Here is a 22,999-nt window from a genome sequence, read left to right as displayed (position 1 = left end):
GTGCTCCGAAAGAACATTGCCATCCCCCCTCGCCCTCAAACAAAGCTTTGGCCCAACTCTGCAAAGCCACCAGCAAAGCCTTCAGCAATGTAGTTCTCTTACCTGAAAAGGTTAAATATCAGCACGCGTGCTTTGCTAGACCAAATGGGCCTTCAGGAGTCCCAGCTCACCCATTGGTCAGGCCAAAATGCAGGGCTCCACAGTCAGGCAATAGCCCAGCGTGTTTCTGCCAACGTGTCAACACATGACAAGAACTGCTTATCATATATCTATTCAGGAAATTGGTTAACTAACAACACCCCCAAACAGCCAATTTAAAGATAACATTGACTTAACTCTCAAGTAAAGCTGCATCCATGTATGTGTCACAAAGTTCTGAGAGTAAGTTTCACTGACTGCTGTTTTCCTGTCAAAGGACTCATTCTTACAAGGGAGAGTGACTGGCAGATGAGCACACCTCCAGCTGACCTTTAGTCATTAGTGCATCCAGATACATGAAGGTCAGTGGAGCAAACCACCAACAGGAAAGCTAGAAAGAAGCCAGAAGGCAGTTATGTGCTTTCTAGAAGTCTCACCTCTAGGGATGGAACACAATCTTGGGGTGTTCCTCAGCCAATCATGTTGTATTGCTTCATGGGCCATGTAATTGTAGGGTCAAATATAGGCATTCTGTAAGAATAAGAGGACAGACCCTGTAAGATTTCATCCAATTTTTCTCTGAGAGTGTCCCAGGCTGGGGTGTTTTCAGTAAGTGTTTTCAACACTCAATCCCAAGAGTTCTATAGCTGTACAGGGTGTTGAGGTATCTTGCTGTGACATCCAACACTGCTGTGAACATGTTTCCCATGGGGCACTGGAATGTGCATGGAGACACAGCTTTGCCCTCCTGCAGCTCTGATCTCTCTGAGCCCACTTGGGCCCCTCACCACAGGAACCCTGAGGGATCTAAGCTGCCAAGAAGACACTGGGTCTCCCAGGACTCTCAATGGGTAATGCCAGGCCATTGTGCCTGTAGGAGTTAGAAGAATGTCTCTCCCTATATGTAATAAGGGTATCAAAGAATTCTTTCCTTAGGGTTATTTTTCATATACCTAAAAAGTGTTCTAATATAAGTCACTTTATTAGAGGATTTTATTAGAGGAACTGAGCTCCCACTTCAAGCTCAGAAATAAGTGTGTGGAAGATCACAGATTAGTGCAAGTTGCAAACACTCTTCTATGCTCAGTCTCTTCCATCCAATGACATAGACCAAATTTGTGTGCCTGAGTCTCTCTTTCCTGACTTAGAGTTGGGGTGAGCCATACACCCAATCTTCCTGACTTGTACTCATACTGGACTCCAGTGTCAAAAAGTTTGGTTTCTCCTAAATGAGAAAGGTTTCAATATCCTGTCTCTTGAGTCTACACTCTATATACCTAGGTCTAGTATAATCTTAAGTCTGCAACTGGATTTTTCAGACGTAGTGTGAAGTAGGTAAAACATATCATCTACAAAGAGTAAGTAGCACAATCAACAGTTATACCACAAGAACAAAGAAAAGGCATAAAGCTGCCTGATGGTATCCAACCTCATTGATGAGTCCAACATGAAAGAGCCTCCCATATTTAACTAATAATAATACAGGCACATAAGTATTATGAGGTATTTAGGACAATTAGCAGGAAAACATGACCTGGAGTAAAGTTTCTACAGAGCATAGGCCATCAAAAAAGTCTAAGTTCCATCATCCATTTCCTGTGCCCTTTTCACCTTTGAAATTCCATGTTCCTCCTTCACTACAGAGGCACCCACTACCAGTGGAAAGCAACAAATTTGCCAGATTAGTCATTTATCTCTAGGAGTCTCGATACTTCTTGCTAAAATAAATTTTAGTTTTATTCACTATTTTAATTTAATCAGTATTTGTATCTGTAGCCTTTATTTCTGTGAGATGAAAGACCTTGTCGTTAATAAGAAAGCTCAGGGGCACCTGGGTGGCTCAGTCAGTTGGGCATCTGACTCTTAGTTTTGGCTCAGGTCATGATCTCAGGGTCATGAGATGGAGCCCTGCATCAGGCTCCACACTCAGTGCAGAGTCTGTTTGTCCCTCTCCCTCTGCTCTTCTCCAACCCTGTCTCTCTTTCTCTTTCCAGTAAATAAATAAAATCTTTTTAAAAATTCAGATATCTGTAAACCAGCAAATACATAGTTGTTGGAGATGGAATTGTTGAAATAACATTAGGTTTTACACACAGAACAGTGGAGACAATGCACATTTTAGAGCCAAGGAGAAATGAATGCTGTTCCCTGCCCTAATTAGGGGTGTGTCCTTAGGCAAGTCTCTAAACATCTGGAGTAACAACTCTTCATACAAAATTGTGGATAAAACCCAACTTACATGATTATTGAGAACGTTAAATGAGATAACATGCCTGTGCTCAGAACAGATAACAGAAAGTGCCTATGTGTTATTTGCCCTTCTGACCAAGCTCAGAGGACATCAGTCCAGGAATAAATATTTTGCAGTGACTGTGAGGGAAGCCATGACAAGGGCCAGCCCTGCGCAATGCCCCCTCGGGTCAGATGAATGGGGAGAAGTGCTTACAGAAAGGCTGTATCTAGGCATGCTGGGTGATGAAAGAGTCAATGAGTCAATGAGCTCCACATTCAAAGCCTACCCAAATCCGAACCCAGCATCTAAGAGCAAAATACTGTTTGAAAAAGGTAATATTAGGATATTAGATCAATCACAGTAAATCTTGAGTCTTACAAAATAAACATACATTCATTCACTTGATAAACATTCATTAGTCATCATTTCTAGGTATTGAGGATAAGAGGACCTCTTTCCCTGAAAACAAAACAAAACAACTGAAGAGCAGAGACAACAAACAGCTCCTGCCTCCGGCCCAGAAAGCTAGAGCCATTGAGACAGCCAGGGCGCTGCTGGACAGCATTGGGCTTCGGGTGGGGGCAGCACACCCTCCCTCAGTTGCTGGGAGAGTCAGCAGGAGCCTGCCAATGAGTCAGGATTCAAGGCAGGTGTGAGCCGCCTACGTGTAGGTGCAGTTTGTGCTGGTCCTGACATCAGCTGGGAAGCCCAAGACAGTTGGCCCCCACATGGATGGACGGGGCCTCTGTGGAGTGGTGGTCTGCAGAGGTGGTGGCCCCTCCCCCCAGGCCAAAGAGGTGCCCAGCTGAGCAGTTGGAGAAGCTGCAGCAGAAGCCCCTTGGGGCTGGGGACCTGGAAGCCTGGTTGCTCCCTCAGGACCACAGCGAGCCAGCAGGTCACAGCAATTGCAATGAGCTACAGTAGCATCAAAGATGCCACAACCTCCCTTGCACCCTCAAATAGCATGCAGATGCCTATTGTGGTCCCTGCTCACCCAGAACCACACACTGAAGGGACTCACAGGCAAAGCCATTCTAGCTGAGCAGGGGAGACCTGGCTGGTGCAACCAGCCCTCTAACATGAGGGCTGCATGTGCCCAACCCTCATAGGCCAGGCACACAGCAGGGCCTGGCAGCAGGCTGCATGGGCCCCAATGAAAGGATGCCCAGGGTGCTTGGGTGGCTCAGCAGTGGAGCGTCTGCCTTTAGCTCAGGTTGTGATCCCAGGGTCCTGGGATCAAGTCCCGCATCAGACTCCAGGGAGCCTGCTTCTCCCTCTGCCTGTCTCTGCTTCTCTCTATGTCTCTCATGAATAAATAAAAAAAGAAGAAAGAAAGAAAGAAAGAAAGAAAGAAAGAAAGAAAGGAAGGAAGGAAGGAAGGAAGGAAGGAAGGAAGGAAGGAAGGAAGGAAGGAAGGAAGCCCTGTTCCAGTTCCCACACAGGCTTACAAGCCAGGGGCACACTACACGCTATTGTCTCAAAGCAGGGATGGAACATGCCAGCAGACCACCTCTCCGGTAGCTCAGGTGAAGAAGAAGGTTGTTTAGACATGGCCCAGGAAGTTTTTCTAATTTGTGCACATATGCATTATACAAAACTGACTTTAAAGTTCTTAGGTATTTTGATTTCATTTATTTCTGCAAAATTTTTAAATTTCTACGTGGGCCTAGATCAATTGCATTGACTATAGCAGACATCCATCGGGCTCTTTATATAAACAGAAATAATTTTCATTAAAAAAATAACCATTTATGTTTTAAAAAAATGAAGGATACTTTCAAATAAAAGACATTAAAATTAAGAGCTCCTTGAAGCCAAGACCCTGTTTTACGCCAGTGATTCTCAAGTTCTACTGCATGTTAGAATCAAATGAGGATGCTAATTAAAGCAGAATATCTGGGGGGAGTGCAGGTGTCTGCATTTTTTCAAGTCTTTTAAAGCTTCACCATGCAGCAACGTTGAAAACTGGTGTGCTCCTGTCCCACTTCTTGACTGCTTGAAATAGGGGCATCAGGATGTCTTGGATAAAGTGAAAATGCCAACTCAAGACTCGTCTTCCTCTAGTTTTGTGTTTTGTTCCAGCTGTGAGAGCACAGATACTGGCTTATGGATCTGCCAATCGAAAGTGCAAACCACAGAGACCTCACCGACAAAGAACAGTAAAAGTAAGGCAAATTGGATTAAGCCACATTTTAAATCACGTGCATTCTGTGGAGCAAAGTAATCGGAAGGAAGGATGCAGTAATTCCCTTTCCTCTGTGCCGTTCAGCCTTGTCTATCTTTCTAAAATCTGGCCTCCCAAAAATATGCCCAAGGACTGTGACAGATTTGTAGGAAAACTCACAGGCGATGAACAGAATCCTTTTCCTTCCTCCATCACCGTGAGCCTCCAGCATCTAACACCAGCAAAGAATCCCATTTCAAAGTACACCAACTTCATTATGATTCAAAAACAAAACCTCTGAATTTCAATCCTTCACTTCTTCAATCACTTAACTCAGCCAATAAGCATCACATAAAATCGATTCCTAATAAGGAAATGAATAAATACTACTTAATAGCTTTGGTAACTATACAGATGCAGAGAAATTACGGTCTAATAAAATGACTGCCTTATTGTTTTAAATGATGCATCATTTTTCTCCAAGAGACTCAAAGCACTATCTCTCCAAATGCTCCAACAGGTGCCCCAGTATGTTTGAAAGTAAAATAATTATTAATGACACGGTACAGAAAGGATTAACTCACATCACCTCTACAGCTTAAGAATCGGTTAGAACATTTTGGTTTCATGACTAGTGGCAGGAATAAAGCCTGCAGCCTCACAGAGGTTGCTCCCTAAAGAGAGTCTTGCTGATGCAAGTGTTGGCTTCTCATCATTGAGACGTGGAACAAAATAGATGAATCCCGGAAATCAAGATGTTAAGACCAAGTAAATCAGGAAGAGTAAAGAGAAAGGAGGCTGCAACCGCTTACAGATACAAACAATGCCTAAAAAATAAATGAAAGCTTGTTGTCAACATTCCTTCTCCCCAGGGATGGATGTGTGTATAATAAAGATCTCCAGAAGCGTCAACCCATATGGCTTGGTAAGCATGTTCTGAACAGGCTACTTTAAATTCTACTAGGAATAGACTAAAGTGATTTAAACTTTACATTCCCTTTGTAAATGGACATTTCATTTTCTGTGTTAGGTCATATGATTTTCCTAGATTTATAGCTGCATCAAAAGACAACAGTCAAAATTTATTAGTAAGATTTCTAGGGTGACATTAAAATGTTAAGAATGTTAAGAATGTGCAAGTGTCAGGTTTATGCCTCCGAATATAGCCATTCTTCTTGCAACCCGGGCTTTCATCACACAAATTGGGTATAATTGATCTAATAATGAGAGGATACCATTTGAATTACTGCAGACCTTCATTGATTAGGAAGGACCCGATCTAGAGCCCAGAGAGAATGAGACAGAGTCCTATGCAGAGCTTTGTTTGAAGCATGAAGAGGAACTGGATTTGTCAGAGTTAGAGACACCATGGGTGTTGAGTGCAGAGCTCGAACAAGGGAAAGGGCTGAAAAAAAAAGCAATTGTCACTAAGAATTAGGAAAAATAAGCACCTTCATTTTGCACAAGGATTTTACTTAGAATCTACTTATTTGGTGATATTTGTTTTGTGGTTTTATACTTGTAACTATGAAAAAAATATTTTTTTGTTGAAATTCCTGCAAAATAAACCATTTGTTGTCTTGGGTTTGAAACAGCAACCCTTCTTCCAAAAGAAATAAATTTCATCATATGGAGATTTTTATAGGGTTTCCTAAGGAAGGCAACTAACCAGATACCAAAGTAAAAAATTAAAATGCAGCAGATTTTGCTACTTCTCATAGAAGCAGACATCCTCATCTGGTTCAATGGAGCAAACACTTGCCACAGAAATCTATGTTTATGCTCTCTCAGAGCACTTGGCCATAGTATCTTTACTTGGCCTTGTGCCAGTCAAAATTTTTAATCTGAAAAGCTGCATGCTACCCCCAAAATAACTAGCCATTTTGGCTAATAATGAGCAATCCACAAGCATGCCCTGTATGAGTTTAAATATCAAGATAAATGAGACCAAAGAACATCCCTTCAGGTTCATGGTATGTATGGACTTCCATTACCAGGTCTAAGAAAAACTGATGCCAAGTACCCAATCTGCATGTCAGAGAAGAATGAATAATTATGGGAAGCATCTTGACAGAAGAGAGGATACAGTTCCCCAAGGTAGTAAATGGTCACTTTCCTTCACTCTTTCACCACCTGGAGATATCTTGAAATGTTCTCTGATTTGTCATTTTGGAAATATACTCACCTTTTCCTACCACCAATGTTTCATTTGCACTTGGTGTCACAGTGTCACCTTGCTTCCCCCAACTGTGGCTCCAGGACCCCCTTCCAGGATTCAGGACACTTCCAATTCTACCTGCAGTGCTTATCACAGCAAAGTCCTCACAATGTGAGCAGCTAGAAAGTTCATGCTCCTTTACTATTTCTAGGTAAGGAATGAATTCTAGAGAAATTTCAACAAAGAGGAAAGGATCGCATCTCCTTACTTGGCCAATGACCATAAGTTAATACCAAATGCCTTACTTAAATACTTTCAACAGACATGACACAAGCACAGTATTTTAGCAAGTAGGGAAACTAAATGCAATCCAAATGAATTACAAAATCTCAATGACTTTTGTCCCAGTTGCCTGAATTTGGTGACTTTCTGTAGTTGCAAGAGGTAGTTGTAAACTATTTGAAATATGACAATTATGCTGGATTTCACTGTGTGTTTACCTGGATTTCATTTAAGGAAGTGTGCTGGCCCCCATTTCTTCTCCGTACCTGTCATACATAACAAACTACAATGAATGATGAAGAGTTCAGACTCAACATCACACAGATGCAGGCCTATTCTTTTTTTTCTTCAAACACAAACATTGAATTCTGATGGGACATGCCATCTATCCCAGTTCTACTGTTTCTTCCCTCTTTGATTTGGGGAAAGTCATTTAACTTTTTAGAAACCTTGCTTTTCTCAATTGCTAAATGGAAGAAATAATGTAATCTCCCCAGATTGTGGTAAGAACACAGTGAGATAATGAATGTAAGCATTTGGCATAGAGCAGCACTCAATAAATGGTAACTATTGTTTTAGTTGTGACTAGTGAGCATTCTACAAAGAAAATATATTCTATCCCATATTGGCTTAAGTGTGACTTCCTGGTAAATGTTATAAGTACTTTGCGACAACTCTTCTCCCTAAACCCTGTCTTCTAGCAGGTTTAGATGAATCACTCATACGCCTAGATAAGTTGACAGGGTAGCCTTTAAAATTGAGCCAAAGAATTGAGTGCCTCATTTCACAAAACTGTTCCTCTGTGGTCCTGGGTTTGGTATTAAAAAGACTTGCAAATGTTTATGCTGGGAGAACAAATGGGCAAATGCAGGGTGTCCGTGGTGGCTTAAATCATGAGTCCTCCATGAGTGCTCCAGTGTAAATAGGCAGGGAGTCAATGCAAAACCCAGACAGGAGAATGTGATTTTATCCCACAAGCCAATTTATTGGGTTACAGGGAGGTGGGGGATGCAGAAAAAAAAGTAGGGTGAAATATTTTAATATTTTCCCTCTTACCTTGTAATGCATATAGAAAGATGCCATACAAGCTAAATCTGTTGGCGCAAGTGTCTCTGAAACTGCTGACATCAGACTAGAAGTTTGCGAAGGTGAGGACTGCCTTTCCTTCCAGTCCCTGTTAACGCAGAGGTTGCTCTCGCAATAACCAAGTGCTGATGAGTAGGGTATGTGCATGTAATGAACCATTTCAAAGACTCACACATGGAGAGCAAAGAAGGACCTCACGCCCACCAGCCCAGTGCACTTCCATTCATCCCCAGCTTGCCCATTCTGTTGGATCTCCTTTCCAATAGAATAACGGTTACTAAACACTACTGGGTACCCGGAATTGCTCCACGCAGTTTTCATGGATGAATTCATTCAGTCTTCCTCAAATTCTTTTTTTTCTTCCTCAAATTCTTATAAGACAGTTACTCTTATCTTCATTTTACTGATGAGCAAATTGGGCCCCTTGGTGCAGAGCTGTGCACGAGCGCACACACACACACACACACACGTGTGCACACACTCCATAAATAAAGTCAGCACCTGAGAGGTGGAAGCCTGATGAGTGATCCAAGTGGACCAGCCAAGAGCCAAGCAAACCCCTGCAGTGGGCTCATCTCTAACTGGTGGGAAGAGATGTCTAGAAATCCCAGCAGGCAGTCAACACAAGTCCCCAAAGACAAGGGCTGGACTGAGCAGATGGTTTCTCAGTTGGAACATTCCAGAGGTAACTGGAATCCCCAAGGTCGATGAGGAGAGCAGGCTCACACAGAAGGAAGACACAGGGCAGGTGTCTGCACAGGGCTTTCAGCTGGAGCAGGTACTGGAAGATGTACATACATGCATGTATGTGGCCCCCAGAACCAAGCAAGCATTCATATGCTAAAATAAACATTCAAGATAAGAGTGGAATCACCTTGAGCCTAGACAAGTCACCAAGGCCCTAACCAAGGGTCTGCTGTCCCATGACATCCTTCTGGAAAAGTCACCAGAGCCCAGAAGGGCAGGGAGTAAGTAGCTGGTGAGGACCCGGCACAAGAACATGCCAAAGGAGGCCAAGAAGCTCGTCTTGTGGGGACAGAAAGTGCTTTAACTCACACCTAAAGGTTTCTAAAGGCATTTTCTAGGCTTAAAAATTCTGTGGAAATTTTGCTTGTCCACATTCCCCGAAGCATTAATGAAGACTGTTAATAACCTGATGTGATCTCATGCTTTGTTATAAGCAAATGAGCCTGTGTCAGAGCTGACAGCGACGTCCAGCAGGCCACCATGTGCTTCCTGTGTGCCACTTGTTCTGAAACACTCCCCATTCACGACACCTGCTCACGCTCCAGAACTGCAGTAAGCCAAGCAGTTGTTCTAATTCACTTTACCTCACCAGCTTCACTGGCCACACCCAACTGCCAAGGAAGTAGGAAGTCAGAACCATGATGTGTGTTCCTAAGTCCTCTGCCTCAGCCCACAATGCTTTTGTTATGGGTGAAAGAGCAGTAATGGAACATTAGAAGTTATAACATTACAAGGTTACATAGGCTTGCCGTTAACTTGCTCTCTCAGATTGCAGGATGATATACTAAATCCTCCACTTGCAGGCCTCCTATGTGTTTCCTCTCTCTGGTGTGTGCATGTGTGCCTATGCATGCATATAATTGTACATAAGTGTGTATGCGTATGAGGGTATGTATGTGTATATGTGTGTGTGCATGTGTGTGCACCTACATGTATATGTGCTTATGTATATATGTATATTATGTGTATATGGATGTGTGTACATGTGTATATGAGTGTTTGTGTGAGCACATGTGCATCTCTGTGTAGATGCCTGTGTTTATGTATGTAGTGTATGTACATATGTGTAAGCTTATGCATATGTCTATGTGTGTGGTGTGCATATGTGTGCATGCACATGTGTATACATACACGTATCCTGACATCATTCCTGTAAAGTTGGCATTTTCCCTTCACACAGTTGTGACTTTGAGGGCTCTGGTGAATATACTGCTCTTAGAAAGTGGTGAGGCCATTCAAGCCCATGCCTGTTTGATGTCAAAGCCTATGTTCTAATTCCAAAGGCTGTTGAGACTGAGGTAGATTTGTGTGGGGTCAGGTGGAAAATATAGATCAGGGACCCCCAGGCAGGACACCAAAAGCTTTGGGAAAAGATAACAGCATCCCTGGATGAGGAATCCTGACATCCCAGAGAGACAGGAAAGGAGGTTCACCCAGACCCAAAATTCGGTGATCCTTGTTGTGGCTGATGAATCGTATGTAATGTACACCCATTTACAGATTTATATATTTCAAACTAATGCTTCCATTCTTTACTGAGTCTAAAATCAAAATAACTTCTCTGGGAAAAAGAAGAATCTATGCATGTGTATGTGCACACCTATGCGACATGTATGGCAAACCAAGAGAATAGTCCTAATATCTAAAGTTGTAACAGAACAACAAAAACATGAATACAAAATGCAATAGAAAACTGTGTGCTAACAGACAATTTTCACACATCTATGCAAGATAAATATCTAGTAAACTTATGAAAAAATAATCCTCAGTAATTATCAGAAAAGAGAAAAATAATGAAATACTATTTTTCATTTATCGAGCTGGGGCACGAGTGCCTTTCTTTTCTCTACTGTATACTTCTATATATTTAAGAGTTCCTACAATGACCATATTGTTATGTCTATCATCAGAAAAAAAGTGCTGGCACCTCTGGCAGGTTCAGAAGAGGTGGCACCTCAGGTGCTACAAGATAGACCCACATGACATTCTAAAATCCCCATGTCCAAGTGAGAAAAGACTGGCAAGCCACACTCCTCTAAGTGGCCTCTGAACACAAAGTGTTCTGTGGTGGGCCCATCCTGACCATCTCCGTACAACAGCCAGAACTGAAGACACGGTAGCTTCTGTGTCTACACGCACATAGTGTTACCTGTGCCTGCAGTGTAGACAACACAACAGTCACTCACCATGTTGCCTTGAGAGGTTTAACTTACAGTTTCCTAAAGCAACCAAAATCAGAACCACCCTTACAAAATCCAAGAAGTGCTCTGGCCCACATGCCATATGTACCATTTCTTCCTGGTACTGCTCTACCAGTAGAGGCCAAAGCTCACGTGAGCATGATATCCTGCCTTCCCCCAGAATTTCCAAGCTTTTTCGGAGTTGAATTCAAATGTTGCAGCTCTTTACTTAAAAATAATTTCTCACAACTTAATGGATTGAGAAGCCTACTTTCAGAAAAAGAACAAAAAACAAACACAAAAAAATGAGAGACTGAAAGAGCCTTCCCTCCTTAAACCATGGACTCAGCCCAAATTTTTACCCACCTGCCTACCACCAAATAGCATAAACATGATGCTACCCTGTTCAGGCAACAATTTTCATGTGCTGACATCAAAGCCCTCAGTGTCTCTGCAGAAGAACTCAACCTTGGAGACCGTTATCATATGCTCAAGCACATCGCTGGCCAGTCTGTGGGACACTTCTGATCTAGCAAAAATGTGAACAGCTAGTACATTTCCTTGGGTGTGTGACTCACGAGACCTAGCATGTACTTGCTCCCTGAGTCATTCAGCATGGTGAGCTTAAGAGACTTTTCATGTGAAGGCAGAGGCTTACCCAGCTTTAAGTGCTCCTTAATTCAAATCCCTGGAAGTGCAGAAATGTGCACGTTACTGTATTTAGAGCCCTTAAAATAGGACCTAATTAATTTATGACCACTAGTTCACCTCTGTATTCTACTCAAAATCAAGAAGTATTATTAAATTTTTACTGTGCCTAGGCTTAAAACCATTTAGGAAGAAGGAATTAAAAGACAAAGGAAATGAGTGGAGGAAGAGAATGGAGGGAAAAGAAAAGGAAGGAGAGATAGCTGGAGGTGCCCCGAAACTGAGGGCGGCAAGCTGCCCAGCACAACCCTATGTTGAGCACTTGCTCTTTGCACCATGTACATTGAAGACTCCTCCACTGTTCTCACATACTCAACAAAATTGTGAGGGACACTCAAATAAATATAAATGTAAGGAATAGGTCCTCTCTATTGAATTTGCAATTTCCACAAAAACTATGGACAGAATTTCCAATTTTAACAAATAACATGCCAGTGATTTTCTTCTAAAATAATCTCTAAATCTTGCCTTAGAATAACCTCTTAAGGTATTATAACAGCACATGAACACTTTTAAGTCTGTTATTTTATATAGGTATATTTCCTTCCAGAAATGTACCTAGTTACTGTCCCATCATTGTGTTTCACCTTTGCCAATACTGATATTAACAGTATTTAGATTTTGAGGCCTGAGGTCATTATATTTAAAGGCAATTTTTTTCATAAAGTCATTGTTCTTCCTCAAGATCTGAATTTTGTGAGATTAGTCCAAAGGAACTTCTAGGAGAATTAATGTTATGATTCCCAGTCTCATGATGGATATCTTAGTGAACACAGGATTTGCTAAAATTAAATATGGTCTAGAATGGATTGATTTTAAGCTCAATCCAAGGCAATCATACCATTAAAAGAGTTGAACAGCTTTATGTACTTCATATTCATGGTTTAAATGTAGAGTTCTTTTCATGAAGCTCATAGAAAAGACAATACATAATCCTGGAATTGCTGAGAACAGAATCAACCAAATATTTAATTACATGAAAACTATATTTAATCTTGAATAGAGCTAAATGCCTTAAATTTTCCTCTATTCCAATATTTTCACTCAGATAACTTAGTAAGCCAATCACATTGAATTGACTTCATTTGTTATTGATGATACAATGCTGTTTATAGTTAGTGTGTCTCTCCGGCAATGGCTTCCCCAGAACTTGGCTGGCTTGGGATTCACAATCTCGAATCCTCAACTTCTTCTTCTCCGTGGTGCTATCTCTACATTCACCCGTTGCCAATATGGCCTTGTCCACACAAACCTGAGGTAGCTACTTAGAATTCTTAACTTCAAGAAATTCAAGAAAAATATTCTAAATATCTTTAAACTTAATTTGTCTAATACAAGACTGACCATTTTATACCTGGCTGCCCCACCCTCTGGTATTTCTTCAGGGTAGATCATCTTAGTTAATGAACAGTCATGGTCCACCTAACTTCCTCTTTCTTTGTCTCTGGGTTCTTGTTCATCTATCTGGCTACTGACCTACCTTCTCCATCATAACTACATTGCCTTTATTTATTTACTTCTTTAATTATTTTATGCTAGGCACTCTCATTCACCTCATTCCCCCTCACTGTGACATCAGGCAGCATGAGTAAGGGGCATCCTACCATGACAAGTGGCCAGACTTAGGAAACCTCTTTATCCCTGCAGGTCAGACTCTCCCTCTCTACCCAAAATTCCCAGGTGGCCCAGTCTGGGGAATTGTCTTCTGCCCTCTCAGGCAGCACTGATAGGAACCAACCTGAACCCTACCAACACAAAATAAACCTAGAATACCAAAATGACATGACAGAGATGAAAATTAGACTGTCATTGGAATGACAGCCTACAAAGACAAGTCAGGACCTACATGCAAAGCCTAAATAGGATGACTCTCTTCTAATGTAAAATACTTAAAAAGACTCAGAGACTCCTAACATAATAGTGAAAATACCCAAGATAAAAAAAAAGTTGCCCATCATACCAAAAATCAGAAAATCACAAGTTGAATGAGAAGCCAATCAATTGATGCTAACACTCAGATGAATCAGATGTTAGAACTATTTGAGAATTTTAAAATACCCCTCATAAAAATGCTCCAGTAAGAAACTACAATAGAACTTGAAACTAATGAGAAAGCAGAGGAATGTCAGCAGAGAAACAGAAGTCATACAGAAGAACCAAATGGAAATAATAGAACTGAAAGATGCAATAAGAGAAATTTTTAAAATAGTAACGTATTCAATAGTAGAATGGAGAAGACCGAGGCTAGAATCAGTGAGCAGAAGGACAGATCAATGAAACATACCCAGCCTGAACAACAGAGAAAAGACACAAGATGAATAAGTGAACTGATGCCACAGGTGGGGCTGATAAAAGACCATCATATCCTTTCAGAAGGTGGGGAGAAAAACTGCAAGGCTTAAAGAATATTTGAGGAAATAATGTATGAAAACTTCTCAAATTTGGTGAATGCCCTAACCCTACAGATTGAAAAAGCTGTATAAAACCCAAAGAAATTTACACTGAATTACAGCATCATTAAACCACTGAAAACTAAGAAGAAATGATATATTACCTAGTGGGGAACAGGAGTTCAAGTGACAACATATTTTCTCAGTGGAAATCATGGAGGCCAGAAGGAAGTAGCACAGTGTTTTTCAAGTGCTAAAAGAATTATGAACCAGTAAAACTGTTCTTCAGGATTAAGGAGATATAAAAACATTCTTAGATGAAAGGGGTAAAAAAGGAATTCCCCATTAGCAGATCTACTCAGAAAGCATGACTAAGGTTAATCCTTCAAGAAGAAATTTTGGAGCATCAGAAGGAATAAGAGAACAATGGAAAGAGCAAAAGTATGAGAACAAGTAATAGACTATCCTTTTCCTTGTGAATTTTCTAAATAACATGTGATGATTAAAACAAAGATGATAAGATAATCAGACACTCAAGAATATTTCACTTAAGTGTTTAGAATGTAGAAGGGACCTACATGGAAGTAAGATGTCCACACTTCACTCAAAGTGGTAAAATGTTGAGGTATCAATCTCATCTATCATAGACTGTGATAAGTCACATATGTATATTAGTAACACTCAGAGCAAACACTAAGAAAACTATACAAAGAGACACATTTAAAAACACTGTAAATAAATTAAGATGGGATCCTAAGTAACTCACAGGCAGGCAAGAAAATAAGAATAGAGGAACAAAAAGCAAAAGACAGAAACAGAAAACAAATAATAAAATGGCAGACTTAACCCTTACTACATCAATAATTACTTTAAGAGTAAATGGTCTAAATACACAAAGTAAAGGGCAGGGATTGACACAGTGGATTTTAAAAAAAGGATCCAACCATATGCTCCTTAAAAGAAATTCATTCCAAATGCAAACACATAGACTGAAAGTAAAAGGATGTGAAAAGATATCATACAAACATTTTTCCCCAAAGAGCAAGAGTAGCAATATTAATATCAGAAGAAGTAGACATGGGAGCAAAAAAAATTATCAGAGAAGAAAGAAGGACATTACATAATGATAAAAGGATCCATCTGTCAGGAAGATATATAATCTTATATGTGAATGCACCAAACAACAGAGCCTCAAAATATATGAAGCCAAGCCTGAGAGAGCTAAAGGAGAAACAGACAAATCCACAATTACAGTTAAGGACTTCAGCACCACACTCTATACAAATGATAGGACTCTAGACAGAAAGTCAGCATGGATTTAGCTCTGAGCAAAAAAAAAAAAAAAAATCAACCAACAGAACCTACCAATAACACACCACCCAACAACAGAATATTCATCTTTAGGACTTTTTTCCAAACATCCATGAGACCAAGAAAAAGGAGCATATGTTGATATGCTGGGCCATAAAACAACCTTTAAAAATTGAAATAATACATAGTATGCTCTCTGACCACATGGAATCCATTCATGATTTAAAAAACAAAATGAAACAAACAAAAGAAACCTCTCAGAAAAATAGGAAAACTAGAAATACTAGAAAACCTCCTCAACTTGATAAAGCATATCTCCAAAAACTCTGTCTAACATTATACTTAATAATGAAAGATTTGGTGATATTCCCTTAAAATTGGAGACAAGGCAAGGATGACCACACCCTACTGGAAATTTTAGCAACTTCAGTAAGGCCAGAAAACAATAAATACAAAGCACATAGAATATAAATGGAAAAATAAAACTATCCCTACTTGAAGATGACATTATTTCCTTCATTATTTCTCCAGCATCCCAAAGAATTCATGAGAAATGCTCCAAAAGTGGAGTTCAGCAAGTTTGGAGGGAGACCAACACACAGAAGTTGACCACATTTGAACCACTTGCAATCACCTCCTCCCCACACACACAAAAATAAATACTTAGGTATAAACTTTAAGAAAACATATACAGGAGCCATAAACTGAACAAATTTAAAACACAGATGAAAGAAATCAGTAAAGACCCAAGCAAGGGAGACCTCATGCATTGGCAGGCTCAGCACAGTCCCCATTACAAATGGCTCTTCCATCACATGCAGTCATCACCACCACCATGGCCTCACCAGACTATATATTATGATTTTTTGACTTCTTGTCAGAATCCAGCTGCTTGGGAGACCTGGATGGCTCAGCAGTTTAGCACCTGCCTTCAGCCCCGGGCATGATCCTGGAATCCTGGGATCGAGTCTCACATGAGGTTCCCTGCATGGAACCTGCTTCTCCCTCTGCCTGTGTCTCTGTCTCTGTCTGTCTGTCTCTCTCTCTCTCTCTCTCTCTCTGTCTCTGGGTTTCTCATGAATAATTAAATAAAATCTTAAAAAAAAAAGAATCCAGCTGCTAAACAATAAACCACTTGAGGATGGGACTGTAAATTTCTCGCTCCTAGCCCAGCGAGCTCCTGGAACACTGGCTGGATCCCCAGGAAGCCTGTCCGAGGCGGTCAACAGTAGCAGGCTCTTCAGAGTAGTCTTGTTAGTAGAGCATCATTGGAAAGTCATGTCCCTGGTGGTTTGGGTTGGGGTGGCGGTGGCAAGGGTGTGAGGAATGGGAGTGAGGTGAGGAATGGGAGGAGAGAACAGGGCAAAGGTGTGACCAACACAGGGTTTGATAGGATGAAAGAATTTGAGGACATGCTGAGAGGAAGAAACCACTGGAAGGAGAGAAACAAAACAGAAGCACAGTGTGAGGGGACTGCTCATGGAAGGACCCCCAGGAATGAGGGGAGCTGGTGTAGGGCACCTGTAGAGGGGAGGCCTCCACTGCAAAGTTGTCAGAGGTAAGATGGATGTGGCTCAAATATTCAAAGCACACTTCAGGGTATCTGACTCTGTGTATGCAGCTGTTTGTTAAAAGAGCCAGTCTAGGGGAAGCACAGGCTTCCAGCAGATTGGCAGGGTTTAAAGGTAACAAGGAAAGTCATGAGGAAGGTTGTTATCCAGGAGGGACAAAGTAGTCCTCTGGTGTCCCTGAGAGCTGAGCTGATGGCAGTCTGTAGTCTCTGCAGGGCCCGGCATCCCCTCAGGCAGAGGTCAAGGATCTTGCACAGGGGACGAGGGGGCTGAGTGAGTGGCAGAGTCTGCAGGATGGGCCCCACAAGAGCCGCCTGCCTCCTCCAACTGCCTCCTGTGTCTGCACATGCTTCTGGGCTCTTGGACACTGGCCCAAATCTTGCCGGCCCCCTCTTTGCTATATTCTGACTCTTCACAACCACTGTTTCCTACAATGTTTCTATAGTCTACTAACAAAGCTTATTCATTGTCCTAGCAGCAGAAAAGATTCCAAAATTCATCTTCTCCATAATTCAGACCCAAGTCAGCACCACGGCAGGCTCGGGTAATTTGGCCAACTCGCTGGCCACGATTCCTCACGTTGTAATCCATCATCATTATGAGCTGCATTCACAACATTTCTTCCTTTGGCATCAGGTCTGAAATGCAAAGGATTGTTAGGACAGAGAGAGATGAACCAATGAGATACTGAGACCCAGATATGTGCTTTGTTAGAAATGAAAATGGAAATATGATTCCAGGGGAAAAAGGACTTTGTCGCAACATGGTCACACACTCCTTTCAAAACATGAAAAATAAATTCACCCTCAAGAAAAAGAAGAAAAATGGATCTGACAGATTCATTCTCTCATATCTCGAGGTTTCTCCTCTGAGCCTATGCATCAAGGATCAGCGGGAAGAAGCAAGGCCACGCCATCAGGAAGACAGCCTGTGAGCTCATTGTTGCTGAGTGGGTCCTCTCCTCACTGGTCCACGCTTTTTAACCCAAACGTGATTAAGTGGCTTGTCCCAGGAATAAAAAAATCAGCTTCCAGCCCAAACATAAATACATTACCTACTCTGTGAGTTGCACTGTCGTGCCCAACATTCACCCCAAATTTGAATGTCCATACTTTTTATTGTATTTCTAATCCAGAAAGGACAAAATATCCTTGAGCAACTCATTAATTATGAATTCTTTCTTGTGGTCTTTTAATGTAGGGCAGAATGATGCATGCTGAGCAGACGTGGGCAGAGATTCCTACAATGTTTCTATAGTCTACTAACAAAGCTTGTTCATTGTCCCAGCAGCAGAAAAGATTCATCCCCATCTGGATCCACATCCATATCAGAAAAGATTCGTCGACACATCTTCATCCACTCCCTGATAGTACAGATAGAGTGCGGGCAGATCACGACAAAGGGAGCCTACACAATCGGGTTTTCCAGACTGGGGCCCCATGTCCCACCACTTGGTAGCTGTTACACACAGAAATGCGAGCCCCTCAATCTAGCCAGCACTTACTCGTCTTTGCTCAGGTCAGGTAGACTTCCCACGTAGCTAATCGTAGATGTGGATGAACAGTGCCTGAGGTACAAGAGATACCAAAAAATAAGTGTTAAATTCTTCCTGAAAGTGAGGCAAACGAGAGCCCCCTTTAATCCCATTGGAAGTCCCAATCATAAATGATTCTTAGATACCAATAGGACCTTGACAACTTCCCTACTGGGGATAATACAGTTTGGCAATTTGTTATAGAATTAGCATGACCATTTCTGAGCCAAATCTTGGAATGCTAAGTCTAACAACAGACTTTTTTTCTGATTTATGAACTAATTTATAAATATTCATCATTTCATTATACCATTAGTGAATCACTTTACTGGAAAAATTTTAAATTACTTGAATTCAGAACAGCCTCAAAAAATCCAAAATAACTGTATGGCAAGGTCTAAAGATTCAATCACAAACAGAGCCAAACAACTTGGACTTCACGATGCTCATTTTGAGTAATTCTCATCTTCAAAGGAATATGATTTGGTAAATTGCACTGTCTCCAGATTTACCATGTAATGTATAACTCCCCAGATGGATCAGTTTAGAGGAAGATCAATGATCTAATTGATTATGGTAAACCCACCATAACCTGCCACTGACATCATCTTTATCTTACAAGTGGGGGGAAACCAGCTCATTCGGAATGTAGTAACATTGCTTCATCCGTTCTTGTTAATTGTTCCTAGCCTGTGGATCCATTCTGAGTGTTTATCTTGCAATCTGCAAGTGTGCACAAAGACTGTGTGGTTTTTCCAGTAGACATCTCTGCCACCTTCACACCTACTAAAATCAAGTGTCGTGTTCTGTTATTAATACTGAGAAGGAACACATAAAGGCCAGATAACACCTTCACGATGTTAGATAGATACCCAAATCAAGATTATATCAAGATGACATAAAAAGTCTCTGGATGTTTAATGAAATAATGAAATCATGACATTTTCCTTACTTCTGAAGTACACAAATCAGCCAATTATTACAGTGTTAAACTAGCTGTCCAGAAAGGGTCTATATCAAAAAATAAAAATAAAAACCAGTTACTATTGTCTGGAAATTAGAGAAAGAGCATCTAACTGGGGACAGAAGGGATGGGGCGGCCAAGACCATTTCAAGCCCACCTTCTAGAGAAAATCAAGAGGAAGCATTTAGAAGGATTTGGTCTCACCTGGCTTTCCCACTAACTCATTATTAACTAGACGTGTAGGTCAGACAACCTCAGAGGGTGTAGGACGTTAGACTTACACATGAAATGAAATTATTGGGACTTCCTAGCTACAATATTTTATGATTTGCTATGTTTTGAATTTAATGTGCAGTGTGAAAATACTTTTTAAAACAGATTTTGGTGAAGACAGAATAATGACTGGCAAATGATGGGTTCTCAGTACATAAACTGTTGAGCGAAGAAGAGTGTGGACCTGATAGGGACCCTGCTGACGCAGGCGCACAGCTGCTCAAGAGCTCCCGTGTCACCTTCCCTTATGTATTCAGAGAAGACATTGAGTGTCTCTTCATATGGGCTAAACTGACATGACATAAGTGAGCATTAACATATGTTTTCAATCTTTATTAGGAACGTATTAGCCTAAAACACCATAGGGACTTGCTGCAGGATTCGTGTGTTTGCTGTTGAGTGATACACATTCTCTCCATTTCAGATTTTCTCTTCCTCCCTCCCTCTGCCCCCACTCCCCCCTTTTTTTAAATTTAACTAGAGAAAATGGCATGTTAATTTGAGATCCACCTCTGCTGGGTCATTCTCAGGTCAGCAGATTAGAGACACCAGCAGAAGAAAGAAGAAAGAAGACAGTACGCTCCAACTGCAGGGCAGGATGACCCAGCCATCAATCACACCGGCGCGTGCTTGAACAATGACAGTCATCTGTCAGAAAGCAGGAGGTGGCGCCTCATTAACACACTGCTCACCTGCCCTGAGCTACACCTCGCTTATAATAATATCGATCATTCACCTCCGAGGTGTTGCTTTTTTCTACTGGATGAAATAACAGACACTCCATTTCCTCTCTTCTCCCCCTGGAGTTCACACGGCTGGCTCCCTTGGAGAGGGAAGAAGAAGTGGTTGGTGCTGGGCAGGATGGGGCAGGGTAGGATGCCACCCAGAGTGCAAAGAACACATCTTGATCTGCTCATGCTCAGGGATAAGCCCATGGGTAACCTGAGAGCCAAGCTGCACACACGCAAACCAGGACTGGGAAGTGTGCGTGGGCAGCTGGATGGCTAGCCCCACTGTCCCCACTCGGGGACAGGGTCTGAGATCTCACATTGGTTTTCCACTTCATTTCCTGTAAATGCAGACAACTTGAAAATGAAGTAATCCAGCAATGGTTGGATTATATGAAGCTTTGGAATCTCCCACAAGGAATCTCCACCAATGACCCACGTTTTTCCTTATGCTGTGTCTGCCTCTGGTGAACATTTCATTAACTCAGCCCAAGGAAACCCTGAAACCCTGGCAACAAAGAGAGTTCTTCTGGAGAAACTTTTGTTGTGAAGCCATATTTAGTTATGCTCCCAGAAGGAGACTGTCAAGCGTTTGTTGTGATAGAATCTTCGTGGCCTGTGCAATCCCAGGGTCTAGGATGTGTGTTTCTTTGATGGGCCATAAATAGACTCCTTTAAAAGTTTTAATGGAAAGCCCAGAATTTAAACTTAGGCCACCATCCGGAACTGTTCATAAATTACAAAAATATGTTTCTCTTCCACTGTAGGGAGATGAAAAACACACACACACACACACACACACACACACACACAGTCGGCCTTTTTCAATTCTTGAAAAAGAAAAATATAACATACCTTTTTTTCCAGGGTGGAAGGTAGCCAAAGAGCCACTACAGCTCAGAGGGGGCTCATAGCCAGAAAGAGCTAAGGCCCAGAGTGGCCATGCAACCTAAGGCCTTGCAACCCAGACAGTGGCAAAGCAAGCCTAGGGGGCGAACTGCTCAGGATGGAGCAAAAGATCCACGGAGGGAACCCTCCATGGGGCATGGGGAGAGAAAAAGCAAGTCGATGGTAAACGTGGGATATGGACCTGGTGTTGTGAGGGGCTCGGGCTGTGTCTCTTACAAGCACGGGGAGGACAGGCCTTGGGTGCCAGGAGGAAAAGAGTGTCCATGCTCTGGAGCCCTGAACACCCAGGCCAGAGGACCAGTGTAGGTTTCCCTCCTGGGGAAGGGCAGGCCAAGGACATATCAAATTAGCAATAGAAACAAGCTTACCATATTCAGAGACCACGGAAAACATTATTTTAGGGTCCTGTCACCATGCCACATGCCCACATTGTGCGTAACTGTGATGCCGTTCATGACTGCACATGTGCTGGTGGTGGAGATGTTGCATATAGAACAACTTTGCTCTGCTGAGGTGCATTGTCCCCTCGGTGGGGGGCCTGCCACATTCCTCAGGGGTTAGTGGGTCCGTGAGAGGGCCACATCACTTCCACAATATCAGAGAGGTGTTTTCTATTAAAAGAGTGCAGGTGTATGAGCCCTTTTGTGCAATTACAAAATCCAAAGATGTTTGAGAGCTGGAAATACTTTTATAGCCCCTTTAGCGACAAAACCTGACCTAACCTTCACTGGCATGAGCCTATTTATAGCATCTATTTATCCCATTTAAACTGAAGATTCCTACATGTGACTCACGCATTTGATTCCGGAGCACTGCCCCTGACTCCTCGAGAAGTTATGGAGTATAAAATACACACGCACTGTGGCATCTTTCTCAAATCACAAAGATTCTGCACTCTAAAATACACCTGGCTGGACGGTCTTGGACCAGACCTTATGGAGCTTACCCTTCTTTCCTCCTCAGATATGAAGGGTGCTGCGAATTTCTGTTCAGACATCAGCTGGCATCCCATCATTCCTGGGGAAGACAAAAAAAACTGCAAAGGAACACGGAGTTCATTACGATTTTTTCTGGGACCCCACCCCCGTGTTGAAATTGCCCATCCATTCCTGTTCTCCTTTCTTTCCCGGAGATTCTGTAACAGTCTTGGTTAACAATAGTTGTGCCAGGAGCACTGAGTGAGCTCCCAATGACACAGCCCTGGGGCCCTTCCAGGGGGCGATGCAGAAACCTGCAGATGCGATGGGCAGGGTATCCCCAGGGGAACTGCTGGAAATCAAATGCACCCCCCTCCACCACATCTTCATGCCTCCCTCTCTGATTTGCAAAAGCCATTACCACGGTTCCTCTAAGGGGGGGCGAAATAAAATATAGGCCTACCCAGGTCTAATTTCCAAGAACTTAATCTATATCACACAGGATTAAAATATTGATTTTCCAGTAGGCTACTGGAGGACAGCAGGTGGATTTCGAGGTGGGATCTCACATGTGCGGGAAGTCACATTTCGCTCTTGGTGACTTCTGTTGTGTTTACCATCGTGGCTCTTCTCCCTGACACTGGCCCCCATCTCCTTTCGTCCCACATAAATCATTTTCAAAACTTTGTATTTTAAATCAACCACC

At 42.0% G+C, this 22,999-nt stretch overlaps 1 long non-coding RNA gene across 2 annotated transcripts in view; it reads right to left on the bottom strand.

The window, feature by feature from the left end:
• LOC144301165 (uncharacterized) overlaps positions 1-22,999 on the bottom strand; it is a 42,917-nt gene that overhangs the window by 2,824 nt on the left and 17,094 nt on the right. The window contains exons 2-4 of one of the 2 annotated variants that reach the window (XR_013367990.1): positions 22,323-22,393; positions 18,473-18,535; positions 576-669 (exon numbers count right to left, since the gene is read on the bottom strand). This is a non-coding gene — a long non-coding RNA (uncharacterized LOC144301165). Of the gene's footprint in view, positions 1-575; positions 670-18,472; positions 18,536-22,322; positions 22,415-22,999 lie in introns of those variants that run through there. The other variant, XR_013367974.1, reaches the window with a different exon arrangement.

Source organism: Canis aureus, chromosome 1 (genome assembly GCF_053574225.1).
Source record: "Canis aureus isolate CA01 chromosome 1, VMU_Caureus_v.1.0, whole genome shotgun sequence".
Taxonomy (NCBI): Eukaryota; Metazoa; Chordata; class Mammalia; order Carnivora; family Canidae; genus Canis; species Canis aureus.
Note: the sequence above shows the minus strand (reverse complement) of the source record. Positions and strands in the feature narration are given on the sequence as shown.